The 18,566-nt window shown below is 42.8% G+C and overlaps 1 pseudogene; it reads right to left on the bottom strand.

Annotated features, from left to right (window-relative positions):
• Nucleotides 1-4,342: 4,342 nt before the first annotated feature.
• LOC139415831 (chorion transcription factor Cf2-like) lies at nt 4,343-17,653 on the bottom strand (annotated as a pseudogene).
• Between the last annotated feature and the right edge of the window lie 913 nt (nt 17,654-18,566).

The following is an 18,566-nucleotide window of genomic DNA, read 5'->3' on the forward strand; positions in this document are numbered from 1 at the left end:
TCAATTGACTGAAATTATGTCAATTAGCCTATCAGAAGCTGCTAAAGGCATGACATAATTTTCTGAAATTTTCCAAGCTGTTTAAAGGCAGTCAACTTTGTGTATGTAAACTTCTGACCATCTGGAATTGTGATACAGCGAATAATAAGTGAAATAATCTGTCTGCAAACAATTGTTGGCAAAAATACTTGTGTCATGCACAAAGTAGGTGTCCTAACCGACTTGCCAAAACTGTAGTTTCTTAACAAGAAATTTGTGGAGTGGCTGAAAAACTAGTTTTAATGACTCCAACCTAAGTGTATGTAAACTTCCGACTTCAACTGTATGTGCTTACTTTAGAGTTATTTATGTAACTTTAGTTGTTCTACAAACATTGGGCTATATGTTTAATGCATTTTAAGGCTACATGATGCGACTGATGATGATTTGAAAAAAGTTGCTTGAAAAGGCATGAGCCCTCTTTGTTTTTTTGCGCAGACTGCAAACATTACATCAGTCTCTCATTCACAATTGGACAAGCGTTTGATAATGCCTCGAATTCCACAGCGGCATCCCCTTTGTGTGGCCGTAACACACCCTAAAAAATCCATGCCTTTTGTGGCTAGTGGCCGTTGTGCCCTTCTCCCTGAGTGCTACTCGCTCTGAATCACAGCTCACATGGCTCTCCATCACGTGATCGGGTCTTTCTCACAGGCTACAAGTGAAGACAGACACATCGGGGACGCAACTGCGCGGGTCCTTTTCCAATTCCGAGGTGCATATTGAAGATATTGGAAGAACTGTCCACATTTACTTTAAGTCAACCAACAAGATGAGTAGACCTAACAAACAGCAAAAGCACTAGTCTATGTCAATCTATTATCCCCCATAGTACAAAAGTCGACCTATTCTATTCTGTGCGATAAATAAACATTCCAAACATAGTCTGGGACAGTTGTGGGATACAATAGATCCCACATTAATACAACGACTAGCATCAAATATGTTTTTTTTAATGCAATGGGGCTGACACAACAGATCAGAACGTTGAGCTTAAACTGTTTAATAAACTATGAGGCTGTTTCTTCACATTGTAAGTGCTGCAATGCGCACATGGTAGTAGGCTATAATGCACACATGGTAGTAGGCTATAATGCACACATGGTAGTAGGCTATAATGCACACATGGTAGTAGGCTATAATGCACACATGGTAGTAGGCTATAATGCACACATGGTAGTAGGCTATAATGCACACATGGTAGTAGGCTATAATGCACACATGGTAGTAGGCTATAATGCACACATGGTAGTAGGCTATAATGCACACATGGTAGTAGGCTATAATGCACACATGGTAGTAGGCTATAATGCACACATGGTAGTAGGCTATAAGCGTAAATGTTCCATTAGCGGAAAACACCATTATCAAAAGGGACCGCAAATGCAAGTGTAACAGTACAAATTTAGACCGTCCCCTCGCCCATACCCGGGCGCGAACCAGGGACCTTCTGCACACATCAACAGTCACCCTCGAAGCAAAAATGCAATTATGCATGTAATACTTTTATTATAAAGGTGCATTTTTTAAAATGGTGAAAATGATCTTCTGCAAACTTGAAACTCACGCGCTGCTGCTTATGTATGCCAGTTAGGCTTTATTTTTATGAGTTATTTGACCACTTTAGTTGCGATACAAACCTTATTAAAACATATAGGCCTATGGGCTAGGCTACATGAGGTTGTGTGACTATGATTGAGCAAGTCACAAAAGAAAGGCATTGTTTCTTATGCTGGGCATCATTCACAAGTGATATACACTGCTCAAAAAAATAAAGGGAACACCAAAATAACACATCCTAGATCTGAATGAATGAAATATTTTTATTAAATACTGTTTTCTTTTCATAGTTGAATGTGCTGACAACAAAATCACACAAAAATTATCAATGGAAATCAAATTTATCAACCCATGGAGGTCTGGATTTGAAGTCACACTCAAAATTAAAGTGGAAAACCACACTACAGGCTGATCCAACTTTGATGTAATGTCCTTAAAACAAGTCAAAATGAGGCTCAGTAGTGTGTGTGGCCTCCACGTGCCTGTATGACCTCCCTACAACGCCTGGGCATGCTCCTGATGAGGTGGCGGATGGTCTCCTGAGGGATCTCCTCCCAGACCTGGACTAAAGCATCCGCCAACTCCTGGACAGTCTGTGGTGCAATGTGGCGTTGGTGGATGGAGCGAGACATGATGTCCCAGATGTGCTCAATTGGAATCAGGTCTGGGCTGGAATGGGCGGGCCAGTCCATAGCATCAATGCCTTCCTCTTGCAGGAACTGCTGACACACTCCAGCCACATGAGGTCTAGCATTGTCTTGCATTAGGAGGAACCCAGAGCCAACCGCACCAGCATATGGTCTCACAAGGGGTCTGAGGATCTCATCTCGGTACCTAATGGCAGTCAGGCTACCTCTGGTGAGCACATGGAGGGCTGTGCGGCCCCCCAAATAAATGCCACCCCACACCATGACTGACCCACCGCCAAATCGGTCATGCTGGAGGATGTTGCAGGCAGCAGAACGTTCTCCACGGTGTCTCCAGACTGTCACGTCTGTCACATGTGCTCAGTGTGAACCTGCTTTCATCTGTGAAGAGCACAGGGCGCCAGTGGCGAATTTGCCACTCTTGGTGTTCTGGCAAATGCCAAACGTCCTGCATAGTGTTGGGCTGTAAGCACAACCCCCACCTGTGGACGTCGGGCCCTCATGGAGTCTGTGTCTGACCGTTTGAGCAGACACACGCACATTTGTGGCCTGCTCGAGGTCATTTTGCAGGGCTCTGGCAGTGCTCCTCCTGCTCCTCCTTGCACAAAGGCGGAGGTAGCGGTCCTGCTGCTGGGTTGTTGCCCTCCTACGGCCTCCTCCACGTCTCCTGATGTACTGGCCTGTCTCTTGGTAGCGCCTCCATGCTCTGGACTCTACGCTGACAGACACAGCAAACCTTCTTGCCACAGCTCGCATTGATGTGCCATCCTGGATGAGCTGCACTACCTGAGCCACTTGTGTGGGTTGTAGACTCCGTCTCATGCTACCACTAGAGTGAAAGCACCGCCAGCATTCCAAAGTGACCAAAACATCAGCCAGGAAGCATAGGAACTGAGAAGTGGTCTGTAGTCACCACCTGCAGAACCACTCCTTTATTGGGGGTGTCTTGCTAATTGCCTATAATTTCCACCTGTTGTCTATTTCATTTGCATAACAGCATGTGAAATTTATTGTCAATCAGTGTTGCTTCCTAAGTGGACAGTTTGATTTCACAGAAGTGTGATTGACTTGGAGTTACATTGTGTTGTTTAAGTGTTTCCCTTTATTTTTTTGAGCTGTGAAATCAAGTGTTGGGCTAATTTTGTCACCCATCAGACTATTCTTGATTTGATCTTGTCTTTGCATATACTAAGTAATATGTGTGACATTTGTTTTGATTTAGAATGGACCATTAACATGCACCTGTATCGAAACAGGGGCAGATGGAAAAATGACATATCATCTATGCCCTTAAATAGCGAGGGGTTTATTTTCATGGCAGCCAGGTAGGCTATACTCCCGTTGTAAATATAAGCAATGTGGTTAATATTAGGAAAGTTTAAAAAATAAATATAGTAGGCCTATCCTATGGAAAGCTGATGGGATCCTCCTCTTTTTAGTAGAGGCAATCACTCCGTTTTCTCCCGCAATTGCTTAGCTTATTGACATATTGCGCAACATGGGCTCTCATGAAGTGTTTGATTCGATTTTCGAATACATTTGCATTGATGTCATGGTGATTAGAGGGACAATAGAGTGCTTGAGTACCCGGCAGTTAGCAAGTTTGGTAGGCTACTAATAACTATCAGCAGCATCAGAGCTTGGAGAAGCCTAATTACCGTAACTAAGAGGTCAGGTGGAATTTGACTGCCTTCGTGACTCGTGACTGCTGGTGTGGCGGTAATATGGTCACCATAACAACCCTACTACACATAACACATAAGACTCTGAACAGCAGATCTGTGAGATTCCCATAATACAGGCACTACGGTTTGTTCATTATCAAATGTTTTAATTGACATCAAACTTTATTTACACAAAACATTTTACTAAAGTAAATCCATCACGTATCTATTTATCTGAAACCCACAGCAGGAATGATCCAGAGTAGCTTTGCTTTTCTAAGAGTGTTGTTCACATCCTCCATTTTTATTCCTCATCTTCTGATAGGAGATCTTTGTCCTGTCTTTCTTTGCTTTTCTAAGAGTGTTGTTCACATCCTCCCTTTTTAATCCCCATCTTCTGATAGGAGATCTTTGTCCTAATTTTCTTTCTCCTTTGCGTTTTCATTCTGTTTTTCACATGCGTCAGCAGGTTTACCTTCTGAATTAATATTTTTTACCACAGACCATGTAAGTAGCCATATGATTACTCTCCAGTGTGAGTCCGTACATGTGCAGTTAGGTGCTCTTTGCGAATGAAGCCTTTCCCACAGTAACCACAGCTAAATGGTTTCTTTCCTGTGTGAGTCAGTATATGCCTCCTTAGGTCCCCCTTCTGAATAAAGCTCTTCCCACAGTAACCACAGGTAAATGGTTTCTCTCCTGTGTGGATTCTCATGTGAGTGGACAGATGTCCTTTTTGTTTGAAGATCTTGCCACAAAAGGGGCAGGTGCAGAGTTTCCCACCGTGACAGAGTCGGACATGGGCCTTCAGTTTACAGGTGGAGTTGTAGCGTTTTTTGCAGAAGCTGCATTCGCAGGGTCTCTTCTTGGGGAGAGTCACATGTCTCTGCAGGTCAGCTTTCAGAGCAAACATTTCACCACAGTCACGGCAGTGGTGAGTTATTCTAGATGTGGTGCTGAGTTTGGAAGAGAGTTCCCCGAATGGTGGGTTGAGATCAAATGGTAGACTACTGTCAAGTTCTACTGGGTCGCTGCTTATGGCTGTACTGTAGCTGGAGGCATTGTTCTGATTATCTGGAGGGTAACAGGGAATGTCCAGACCCCTTAGGTGGGTCACAGTGCCAAAAGGTTTAGGATCCACTGGTTCAGATTCACGCTCTCTGTTATCCACAGTCTGGTTTTGGGGAAGAGTCAAGGACGGAAGTGGGTCCTTCTGATCACATTCATTTTTCAAACAGGAAGTAGTGAATATGGAGTAATTCGTATCAAAGAGTCCTTGAAGCTGTTCTTCCTCCTCACTGGTCCTGAGTTCCTCCTGTTCTTCTTTAATCAGTGTGATCTCTGGGTCCTTCTGTCCCAGACTGGGGCTCCACTCCTGCTCACAATGCTGCTGCTCAGGGGGAACGTCCTCTTCAGAGACAGAGACAGACAGCTGCAGTGAGTCTGGAGGGAAGGAGAGGAGGAGCAGAGGTCATCTATACAGTAGCAAAAAGTAGTTAAAATTGATAAAAGGTCAACAATTACACGTAAACAATTGTATAATAAGACAATCCATGGAATTCAGACATTTTGGTGGGACTTCATGCATTTAATTGAATGTCAAATATAAAAATGCTTCTTCTTTGAAATGATTACATTCCAAGATTTTTAAACCACATAATGGTGGTCTTAACTATATTTATTATACATTTATTAACGTTTGAACTACGGATTAAAGCACACAAAGAAAAATAACACAGCTACACAGGTCAAACACGAGGTACGAGGTCAAACACGAGGTACGAGGTCAAACACAGGTACGAGGTCAAACACAGGTACGAGGTCAAACACAGGTACGAGGTCAAACACAGGTACGAGGTCAAACACAGGTACGAGGTCAAACACAGGTACGAGGTCAAACACAGGTACGAGGTCAAACACAGGTACGAGGTCAAACACAGGTACGAGGCATTAAAGAACGGAAATGTTTACAGTTTGGACTGATACAGTAAGTGACGACGTAATCGGAGGTAGACTCCGCCGGCACTCAACACAACTGATGTATATATATGGTGGAGTCGAGTTCTCTCAGCTAGCCATTTCAAATTGCATGACACAGACCACAATTTAATCATACATATGAATTGTTTATTGGTTCATTTTATCTTAAAAGGCTACACAGCTTAAAGCCGAATTGCCGTATATATTATTTATAAAGATAAATAAATGGAGAGAGAGCAATTAGTTGTTTAGCTAGCTAGGTAGATTAATGAGCGTTAGAAACATTAAAAAACAAATTATGACATTTTTTTTTGTTAAATGGTGATCTCTATTTGCCTAACCAGTTTACTAATTGAGCAGAATTATATACATACCAGTAGATTTACATACTTTATTGTATTCAACCTTAATTTAACTAGGCAAGTCCGTTAAGAACAAATTCTTATTTTACAAGGACTGCCTACCCCGGCCAAACCTGGACAATGCTGGGCCAATTGTGCGCCGCCCTATGGGATTCCCAATCACGGCCGGGTTGTGATACAGCCTAGAATCGAACCAGGGCCTGTAGTGATGCTTCTAGCACTGAGATGCAGTGCCTTAGACCGCTGCGCCACTCGGGAGCCCATACTAACCTATTATAAGGCCGTCCTCCTCAGTGAATTTCATAAAAATAAAAATGGTGAAACATTTAAAAAGTTATCCTTTTTATATAAAACTATACTAAATATATTCACATGCCCCCAAATAATTGATATAAACACACTGTTTTGCAATGAAGGTCTACAGTAGCCTCAGCATGGTGTAGCCGGTCGGACAGCTGGCTTCCGTCCTCCTCTGGGTACATTGACTTCAATACAAAACCTAGGAGGCTCATGGTTCTCACCCTATTCCATATAATTACACAGTAATTGTGACAACTTCCGGAGGACGTCCTCTGACCTATCAGAGTTCTGCAGCATGAATTGACATGTCCACCCAGTCTAAGGATAAGAGAATGAATCTAGTACTAAAAGCATAAGCTACAGCTAGCTAGCACTGCAGTGCATAAAATGTGGTGAATAGTTGGCTCAAAGAGAGAGAGACAGTAGTTTAACAGTTTTTAACAAATTATTTTCTTAAATGGAGAAGCAAGAGAGAGAGAGATTATTTATTTATTTAACTTCAGTTACATAGCTTGCTAATGTTGCTAGCTAGTTTAGCCTACTCAAACACCTGGCTCAAACAGAGGGATGCTATGTTAGCTAGCTGGCTATGGCTATCCAACAGAGAAGGATGCTATGTTAGCTAGCTGGCTATGGCTTTCCAATACAGGAACTCTTCCAAGTGAAGGTAAGCTTTTGGTTTTACGAATGTATTGCCACCGGGGCCCGCCGGAGTAACTGCTAAAATGCTTAATGACTGTACACTATATTGTATGATGGTAGCAGGTTTACTAACGTGTTAGTTATATTAGTAAAGTTGACAATGACGTTATAATAAGGTGACAACGATGAAGGCTGTGTGTAGAGGCTATGATATGATGGTTTGGCTTGGTAAGGTTTTTTCACCTGGTCACAGAAAGCTGGTGTTGTGCATTGAAGTCCACAAGCGAAGGGAAAAGGTGAGAGGAGGAGAGCTCATAGTTGCGAGAAGGAATACCACGAGCTGTTTGTATGTGGCTGTTATGAAAGTAAACAGTGTTTGTGTGTGATCAAGAGTTTATTCATTCCGCCGACTCGGTTGAAAAACGTTTCTTAAATGGAACAAGGATAAACTTAACTGAATTTGCCCAATAGAAACTCTCGTTTTCAACTGTTGGACTAATGATTACAACCTAGATAAGGTAGATGCAGGCAAGGTCGTATTTTATGTGTCACTGTCTGTCCACGTGTCGCCTCAATTTTTTTCTCTAGATCTGTGTGCACCTATTTTGTCAACTTCCATTCATTCATAGGCTAGGTTGTAGCAACCTCATGATGGGTATAGGTGACATTTGAGTATTATGTAGTAGCTAAAACATATCGATGTTACATTGAGCTGGGTGAATGGAATATGAATGAGTCATCCAATATGCTGTAACAGAAATAAGCCAATGCGCATAAATCCCAATAATAGTCCTCCCTCATCTTAAATGGCACCGACAGCCACTGAGTCTTACCTATTTTACATAGTTGTATCTCCGGTGTGATCCGCAGCATTCTCCGTAGCCGATCATTCTCCTCCTGGTACTCCACTACCGTTTTCTCAACTGCCCCGAAAATCTCCACAGCAGCCGCCGTTAAACGATCATTCAAAAACACACGCAACAATTGTAGTTCAGACATTTTCAGACAAATTAGCTTTGTGTAGCCTATTCAGTTCAGTCAGTATGTGTTTGTAATGTAAACTCGTTTCCAATCCTACTTCCGTGTTTAAGTCAAGGATTTTTTAAAAACTCCTTCGCTCTAGTGGGTGGCACACTTGGGAACGCACAACAGCGCCGCCAGCTGAATGGGAGTTTAATACTGTGCAAAACAGCCTACAGACTAGTGGTAAAGAGAAACGATAACTACATGTTGACAGACAGTGGTGTTCATAAGTATAGGGTTATCTCAATTCATCATGAGGAGTCGTCTGTATATCATTACTCTATACAGCATTACATGAATAATAATGAATGAGCACCATTATAGGTCAGAATTTATGATAAATAATCCTGGACAAAAATGCAAGGAGATGTTTTCTTGAAAGTATATTTGAAATGTATCAATATTATTTATGTATACAACCACGGGTTTTACTTCGAGGTACAGACAAGTGATAATGGAAATAGATAACTACATGGGGGGGGGGGGGGGGTGTTTAGAATACGTAATAGGGTGATCTAAGATGTTAATTTCTTGTATGAACTGAATGGAAAGACAACACATTGTAACACTCCTGACAACAGTACTTGCTTGGGACTGATGTGACAGCATGCGCAAAACCAGAGAATGCAGTTATCAAGAGGATATTATGAAGAATGATATTGAATTGGGACTGGAAAAACACTGTTGCTCACTTAAACAGAGTTTGCATTTATATATATATTTTTAAATGCACTCATCGGGATTCAAATGTATATCGTTATTTCCCCAAATATTCAAACAATATTATGAACGAACAGCATTAGGTGAAAATGGATGAGAAGACGGGTGGAAAGAAAGATTTCTTTAAATGCATGTAACATCAGTCAGAACATTCTGTCATCACCCCTGAGAGACTTCAAAAACAACCGGCACATTCCTGCTCCTAATGACGTGAAAACATCCACAGACTTTGAACAACAGACCTGTGAGCTTCCTACAATATTGTGCCACAGTGATGTTGTCATAAGCGGTCAAATCATACTCATACTCATACTCAAAATTAACTTTTTGTTATTGTTGAATGTTGTTGACGTTTGTATTCCGATACCCATCTTCTTTTTTTTTTTACTCATCTTATTTTATTCTATTGATTGAAAGTGGTCAAACACAGAAATGGTTCCAATCGTTTGTTCACTATTCATTTATTTCCATTGGGGAGTTTCAAGTGATTTAAACATGAAGTGAGTTCGGAAAATCCGGAAGTGCGCATCTTAGAAATAGTTTTGAACATATAAAGTCCCATTTAATGCAACTGTCCCTCTACCGCCTCGATTTAGAGCCGCACCTCATAGTCGTGTGATTCGCTCAGAATCGGAATTGATTAGCATGTCACTCAGTAGATCCACACCCCCTAAATTCCAAACTGTCCCACAGTGTCACAAGGCTCTATACGCCAGCAATTCAAGGCTGGGGACGAGGTTATACATAACATATAAACATCTGACTTAAAGTAAAAATTATATTATTTATTCATCAATGCCACAGACCTTGGACATGGAAGAGCACCATATCAACTATAATTACGATCTAAGAACACAAAGATTCTTCTTCTTTTTCGTTATAGAAATTACAGGTAACTGCAAAAATAAAGGAAACACCAACATAAAATGTCTTAATAGGGCGTTGAGCAAGAACAGCTTCAATGCACCTTGGCAGAGATTCTACAAGTGTTTGGAACCCTCTTGGCAGAGATTCTACAAGTGTTTGGAACCCTCTTGGCAGAGATTCTACAAGTGTTTGGAACCCTCTTGGCAGAGATTCTACAAGTGTTTGGAACCCTCTTGGCAGAGATTCTACAAGTGTTTGGAACCCTCTTGGCAGAGATTCTACAAGTGTTTGGAACCCTCTTGGCAGAGATTCTACAAGTGTTTGGAACCCTCTTGGCAGAGATTCTACAAGTGTTTGGAACCCTCTTGGCAGAGATTCTACAAGTGTTTGGAACCCTCTTGGCAGAGATTCTACAAGTGTTTGGAACCCTCTTGGCAGAGATTCTACAAGTGTTTGGAACCCTCTTGGCAGAGATTCTACAAGTGTTTGGAACCCTCTTGGCAGAGATTCTACAAGTGTTTGGAACCCTCTTGGCAGAGATTCTACAAGTGTTTGGAACCCTCTTGGCAGGATTGTGGGGCATCAAGTAGCCTAGAGGTTAGAGCGTTAGAGCGTTAGGCCAGTAACTGAAAGGTTGGTGGATCAAATCCCCAAGCTGACAAGGTAAAAACCTGTCCTTCTGCCCCTGTGCCGGTAGGCCGTAATTGTAAATAAGAATTTGTTCTTAACTGACTTGCCCAGTTATATATTAAATAATTATTCCATTATTTTGTGTTGGAAATCGCTGTCTCATGCGCTGCTCCAGAATCTCCCAGAAGTGTTCAATTGGTTTGAGATCTGGTGACTGAGACAGCCATGGCATATGATTAACATCAGCAGATGCTTCTCAGAGGAGAAAGGGGAGAACCATCCTCCTAGGTGAATTTCAGAAAAATGAAAATTGTGAAACATTAAAAAAGTTATCCTTTTTAGATAAAACTATACAAAAAATATTAACGTCACCAAATAATTGATTAAAACACACTGTTTTTCAATGAAGGTCTACAGTAGCCTCAACAGCACTCTGTAGGGTAGCACCATGGTGTAGCCATACACTGGACTCTACCCACACACTGGACTCTACCCACACACTGGACTCTACCCACACACTGGACTCTACCCACACTGGACTCTACCCACACTGGACTCTACCCACACACTGGACTCTACCCACACACTGGATTCTACCCACACACTGGACTCTACCCACACACTGGACTCTACCCACACTGGACTCTACCCACACTGGACTCTACCCACACACTGGACTCTACCCACACACTGGATTCTACCCACACACTGGACTCTACCCACACACTGGACTCTACCCACACACTGGACTCTACCCACACACTGGACTCTACCCACACTGGACTCTACCCACACACTGGACTCTACCCACACACTGGATTCTACCCACACACTGGACTCTACCCACACACTGGACTCTACCCACACACTGGACTCTACCCACACACTGGATTCTACCCACACAATGGACTCTACCCACACACTGGACTCTACCCACACACTGGACTCTACCCACACACTGGACTCTACCCACACACTGGATTCTACCCACACACTGGACTCTACCCACACACTGGACTCTACACACACTGGACTCTACACACACTGACTCTACCCACACACTGGACTCTACACACACTGACTCTACCCACACACTGACTCTACCCACACTGGACTCTACCCACACACTGACTCTACCCACACTGGACTCTACCCACACTGGACTCTACCCACCTACTGGACTCTACCCACATACTGGACTCTACCCAGACACTGGACTCTACCCACACTGGATTCTACCCACACTGGATTCTACCCACACACTGGACTCTACCCACACACTGACTCTACCCACACACTGGATTCTACCCACACACTGGACTCTACCCACACACTGGACTCTACCCACACACTGGACTCTACCCACACACTGGACTCTACCCACACTGGACTCTACCCACACACTGGACTCTACCCACACACTGGATTCTACCCACACACTGGACTCTACCCACACACTGGACTCTACCCACACACTGGACTCTACCCACACTGGACTCTACCCACACACTGGACTCTACCCACACACTGGATTCTACCCACACACTGGACTCTACCCACACACTGGACTCTACCCACACACTGGACTCTACCCACACACTGGATTCTACCCACACAATGGACTCTACCCACACACTGGACTCTACCCACACACTGGACTCTACCCACACACTGGACTCTACCCACACACTGGACTCTACCCACACACTGGACTCTACACACACTGGACTCTACACACACTGACTCTACCCACACACTGACTCTACCCACACTGGACTCTACCCACACACTGACTCTACCCACACTGGACTCTACCCACACTGGACTCTACCCACACACTGGACTCTACCCACCTACTGGACTCTACCCACATACTGGACTCTACCCAGACACTGGACTCTACCCACACTGGATTCTACCCACACTGGATTCTACCCACACACTGGACTCTACCCACACACTGACTCTACCCACACACTGGACTCTACCCACACACTGGACTCTACCCACACACTGACTCTCTACCCACACACTGGACTCTACCCACACACTGGACTCTACCCACATACTGGACTCTACCCACACTGGATTCTACCCACACACTTACTCTACCCACACACTGGACTCTACCCACACACTGGACTCTACCCACACACTGGACTCTACTCAGACGCCCCAACACACGCACTTTCACACTCGCTACACACCCATCTATCCTGTGCCTAGTCACTTTAATAGAGGGGTATATAGAGGGCTATATGAATGTGTATATAGAGGGTGATATGAATGGGTATATAGAGGGCTATAGGGAGGGGTATATGGAGGGGTATACAGAGGGGTATTTGAATGGATATATAGGTTAATGCCACATGGTCAAGGTTAGGCTTGCACAGATCGGGAGGACCTCAGGAATGTTCCTGCAGTCAAATTGTGCTTCTAACCCTAAATGTTCTCCCTCTGTCACCCAAAAGCACCTGAAATTTAGGGCCAGACTTCATTATGGGCCTACTTTTTTCATGGTCGCTGAGCTCAGACCGAGCAAGCTACGGTCAAGCGGGGCATCTCGTTGAACTCGGCACAGCCTAGAGATTATGGTAATGCCATTGCAGGTTCTGTGTGTCTTTACACCTCGCACTGTGTCACTCCATCCTTGCTCTCTCTGTGTGTGTGTGTGTGTGTGTGTGTGTGTGTGTGTGTGTGTGTGTGTGTGTGTGTGTGTGTGTGTGTGTGTGTGTGTGTGTGTGTGAGAGAGAGCTTTTCTTTTACATCTGTTGGGGGAAATGACTGATTTACAGTTCATGAGGGTTGCCTAATCACACATATAAAGTTTTGAAAAGATCTGACCTTTTTAACCCTTCAAAACAGCCACTAAGACACCATTTTAAGGTACTTCCCATTGACACAGGAAGCTGAAAGGGAACACATATCCTCCTTGGGGTAGGCTCTTATAGAATATTGAGTTTTAAGTCTTTATGTTAAGAACGGACTTATTTACAGAGCGTTGAATTATTGTGTGTTATTTCAGAAAATCACAGAAATCTCGCAGACCTCCGAAACCCACTTAAAAAAATATTTGTCTGAACACGCTGCAAGTGGATCTGTAACTTTTTTTGGGGAAAAAAACATTTTTTTGAACATCACCAATTGTACATTGTACGATTTCTCTTAAATTACGATAGATACATGGCTGGTTATTTTTTTCTACTTTGACGTGAAGCGGTCAAATTCAAATTCACAAACATTCACATGTCCGTTCATCAGCCTTAATAAGGATTGTCACTGCAGAGGGGATACATTTTTGGGGGGACCATTCTTCTTTGTGAGTTCCACCTGTCGTCTCCGACCTGACGGCAGCGTTTGGAAGGATGCTTGCAGTTTTCCTTGTGATGCTTTGTGTTTACAGTTCTTGGAGTTGTGGCCGTTTGCTGCGGACAGATTTGCTTTTCTGGAACAACTTGTGCCAGTTAACTCCTGTTTCTCACTGAGAGGTTCCCATACCCAAAGGGGATGTAGTAATTGAGAACACTCGATCAGGGATTTGTACACCATGATCAGTGTGTTTGCTTGCATTAAAACTGAATTGTTTCTTAAGTAGGGAAATAAGCTGCCTGGACTTTTTGTAGATGAGGGAATGTTTTACTGGAAGCTAAGTTTGTGGTCGAAAATTGTCCCCAAGTATTTAAAATGTGTGACTTGCTCCACATCCTTACACGGTGACAAGCTCCAGAGAAGGGCTTCCATTTCCCAGCTTTCTTTCCTCCAAGGCACAGTTTTTTGGTCCTGGTGACGTTGAGGTCAAGAAAGCTACTGTCAAACCACATCAAGAGGCAGTCAATGAACTGGGAGTAGCTGGAGATGGACTTGACCTCCAGGCAAGCAACCAGAGCCATGTCGTCTGCATATTTGATGAGGGCCATATCGCTGTTGCTTCCTAAGAGATTTGTCCACATCCTGCCTTTTTATTCACTAACCTGACAAACAATCTCTTTGTCCTAATGTTCTTTCCTCTTTCAGTTTCTGTCCTGTTTTCTTCCTTTGTGGACTTTATCCACATGCCTCAGCAGATTAGTCTTCTGAATGAATCTTTTCCCACAGACTGAGCAGCCAAGTTGTTTATCTCCAGTGTGAATTAGTTTGTGCCTCCTTAGGTCCCCTTTCTGATTGAAGCGTTTGTCACAGTCACCACAGCTAAATGCTTTCTCTCCAGTGTGAGTCAGTTTATGCTTAATTTGGTTCCCCTTGAGACTGAAACTTTTCCCACAGTCACCACAGCTAACAGGTTTCTCTCCTGTGTGAGTCAGCTTATGCCTGGTTAGGTTACCCCTGAGACTGAAGCTTTTCCCACAGTCACCACAGTAAAATGGTTTCTCTCCTGTGTGAATACTCATGTGTCTGGACAGATGTCCTTTTTGTTTGAAGGTCTTTCCACAAACAGGGCAGGGTTCAGGGTTTACCACCATGACAGAGTCGGACATGAGGCCTTCAGTTTACAGGTGATTGTAGAGTTTGCCGAGTTTCTTCTTCTGTGTGAGAGCTACATGTCTCTGATAGTGAGCACTCAGAGGAATCGTTTCACCACAGACACTGCAGCGGTGAGATTGTCTAGATGTGATGCTGGATTCGGGAACAGTGTTCCCTCATTGATGGGTTGGAATCTGATGTGGGGTTGGGATCTAATGGTGGTCTGATGTCAAGTCCAACTGGGTTGCTGCTTACGGCTGAGCTGTGGCTGTATGAATTATATGGAGGGTCACAGGGAATGTCAAAACCCTGGCACTTTTGGCACTGTGGGTCACAGTGCCAAAAGGTTTGAGATCCAATGGTTTAGAGTCACTCTCTCTGTTCTCCACAGTCTGGGTTTGGGGAAGAGTCAAGGACTGAAATGGTTCCTCCTGATCACATTCACATTCACACACACAGGAAGGAGTGAATATGAACTCTATGATATCAGCCTCCACCCCTTGAAGCTGCTCTTCCTCCTAACTCGTCCTGACTTCCTCCTGTTCCTCTTTAATCTGTTTGGTCTCTGGGTCCTCCTGCCCCAGACTGGTGCTCCACTCCTGCTCACAGTGCTGCTGCTCAGGGGGAACCTCCTCTTCAGAGACAGAGAGCTGCAGGGAGTCTGGAGGGAAGGAGAGGAGGAGCAGAGGTTATTTTTACCGCCTTGAAAAGCCTCAGGGTTGGGGTTGATTTTAGTTCAGTAAAAAAAAAATGTTTATTAACCCAGGGTTTCCCAAACTCAGTCCTGGGTTACACAAAACACCCCATAATGTCAAAGTGGAATTATGTTTTTAGAAATGTTTACAAATGAATCCAAATTAAAAGATGAAATGTCTTGAGTGGATAAATACTCAAACCTTTTGTTATGGCAAGCCTTTATAAGTTCAGGAGTAACAATGTGCTTAAAAAGTCACATAATAAGTTGCATGGACTGGACTGTGTGCAATAATAGTGTTTAACATATATTTTTTAATGACTACATAATCTCTGTATCCCACACATACAATTATCTGTAAGGTCCCGCAGTCGAGCACTGAATTTCAAGCACAGATATAACCACAAAGACGTAGGTTTGTCAATGCCTTACAAAAAGGGAACCTGTTGGTAGATGGGTAAAAATTCAAAAAGCAGACATTGGATATCTCTTTGAGCATGGTGAAGTACTTAATTAGACTTTGGATGGTGTGTCAATACAAAGATACAGGCGTCCTTTCTAACTCAGTTGCCGGAGAGGAAGGAAACCACTCAGGTATTTCACCATGAGGCCAATGGTGACTTTAAAACAGCTACAATGGTTTACTGGCTATGATAGAAGAAAACTGAGGATGGACCAACAAAATGGTAGTTACTCACAAAACTAACCTAAATGATAAGAGTGAAAAGAAGGAAGCCTGTAGAGAATAACATTTTTACAAAAAAAAAAATCCCTTTTACAATAAAGCACTAAAGTATTACTGCAAAAAAATGTGGCAAAGAAATTAACTTTATGTCCTGAATTCAAAGTGTTATGTTTGGGGCAAATCCAACACAATACATCACTGAGTACCAGTCTTAATAAGCATGTTTGTGGCTGTATCATGTTATGGGTATGTTTGCCATTGGCAAGGACTGGGGAGATTTTTTAAATACAAATAAATGGAATAGAGCTAAGTCCCATGTTTCATGAGCAGAAATAAAAGATCCCAGAAATGTTCCATATGCACAAAAAGTTTATTTCTCTCAAATTGTGCGCACAAATTTGTTTATATCCCTGTTAGTGAGCATTTCTCCTTTGCCAAGATAATCCATCCACTTGACAGGTTTGGCATATCAATAAACTGATTAAACAGCATCATCATTACACAGGTGCATCTTGTGCTGGGTACAATAAAAGGCCACTCTAAAATGTGCAGTTTTGTCAACAACAAAAAACAATGACACAGATGTGTCAAGTTTTGAGGGATTGGCATGCTGCCTGCAGGAATGTCCACCAGAGCTGTTGCCGGAGAATGTAATGTTCATTGTTCTACCATAATGTTGTGTACATCCAACCGACCTCACAACCGCAGACCACGTGTAACCACGCCAACACAGGACCTCCACATCCGGGTTCTTCACCTGTGGGATCTTTAAGAGTATTTCTGTCTGTAATAAAGCCCTTTTGTTGGGGAAAATCTCATTCTGATTGGCTGGGCCTGGCTCCCCAGTGGGTCAGCCTGGTTCCCAAGTGCCCCTGCCCAGTAATGAGAAATGTCCTCCTATAGTTACTCCCACCAGCCTCCTCTGCTATACAGACTTTAGACCTCGGGGTTAGAGTACATTTTTAAGCCCGTATAAATTCAAGGCTGGGTAAACTATAATTCCAATTCAATAATTGCAAAGAAGAATATTTTCAATTACTTCTCAACGTAGTCAATTTTAAATTTTAATTTCAAATCACTTCCTGGTTTTTATGTTTTTTTTTAATCCATTCACGTTAAATTGAAAAACAACTTAACTGATAACCATTTGATACATTTTAACAATCAATTAAGTATAACTATAGCTAGCTATCAGTAGATCTACATACAAACCTATTCTTCATAGTTGTATATCCGGTGTGATCCCCAGCAGTCTCCGTAGCCGATCATTCTCCTCCTGGTACTCCACTACCGTTTTCTCAACTGCCCCGAAAAATCTCCACAGCAGCCGCCGTTAAACGATAATTTAAAAACACACGTAACAACTGTAGTTTAGACATTTTCAGTCGAATGAGATTTGCCAAATGCAAAATCAAAACAAACTAGTTTCTAATCCTACTTCCGTATACAGTTAAGCAAACGTAGGAAATATGTTGTTCTTGTGGGTGACGAACCCAGAAACATATGACATATGCCTGCTGGATGGGAGTTTAGTACTGCGCAAGGCAGACTACAGGCCAGTAGGTAAGGGAAACGATTAATAAAAACAATGGTTATCATATGCTATCCGGGATCCTTGGGCTGTCCCTAATCAAAACCCCAAATCTAAGCTTAACCACAACCATAAACCTAACCATTTTAGATGTCAACTTCAATGGGGTAGGGCCCTCCCAATGATCCAGAATTGCATGGACCTTATCATAAGTATAGGATGATCTGTGATAATCTCTTCCTCCTCAGGAGTCGACAGTATATCATTACTTTATACAATATTAAATAAATATCATGAATGAGCAGCATTAAGTCAGAATTTATGAGAAATACTCTTGGACAATAGCAAGGAGACCTTTTCTGGAATGTTATTTATTTTCATGGATCAATTACATCAGCCCAACCGTTGTCATCACCTTGGAGACATTCCAAATCAAACAACCAGATATTCCTGTTTCTAATGAAGGGAAAAATTTAACAGACTTTGTACAGCAGAACTGTGAATGTCCTACAATAACCTAAACTGCTTGGTCATTACCTCATCATTCAAACTAAACTTTATTTATATACAATGTTTTACGACATTAACTCACAAGCTCTCACTCGCCCTCCTTTTTGGCAAATCTGACCATAATTCTATCCTCCTGATTCCTGCTTACAAGCTAAATCTAAAGCAGGAAGCACCAGTGACTCGCTCAATACGGAAGTGGTCAGATGACGCGATGCTACCCTACAGGACTGTTTTGCTAGCACAGCCTGGAA

The sequence above is a fragment of the Oncorhynchus clarkii genome, chromosome 9 (assembly GCF_045791955.1).
Source record: "Oncorhynchus clarkii lewisi isolate Uvic-CL-2024 chromosome 9, UVic_Ocla_1.0, whole genome shotgun sequence".
Taxonomy (NCBI): Eukaryota; Metazoa; Chordata; class Actinopteri; order Salmoniformes; family Salmonidae; genus Oncorhynchus; species Oncorhynchus clarkii.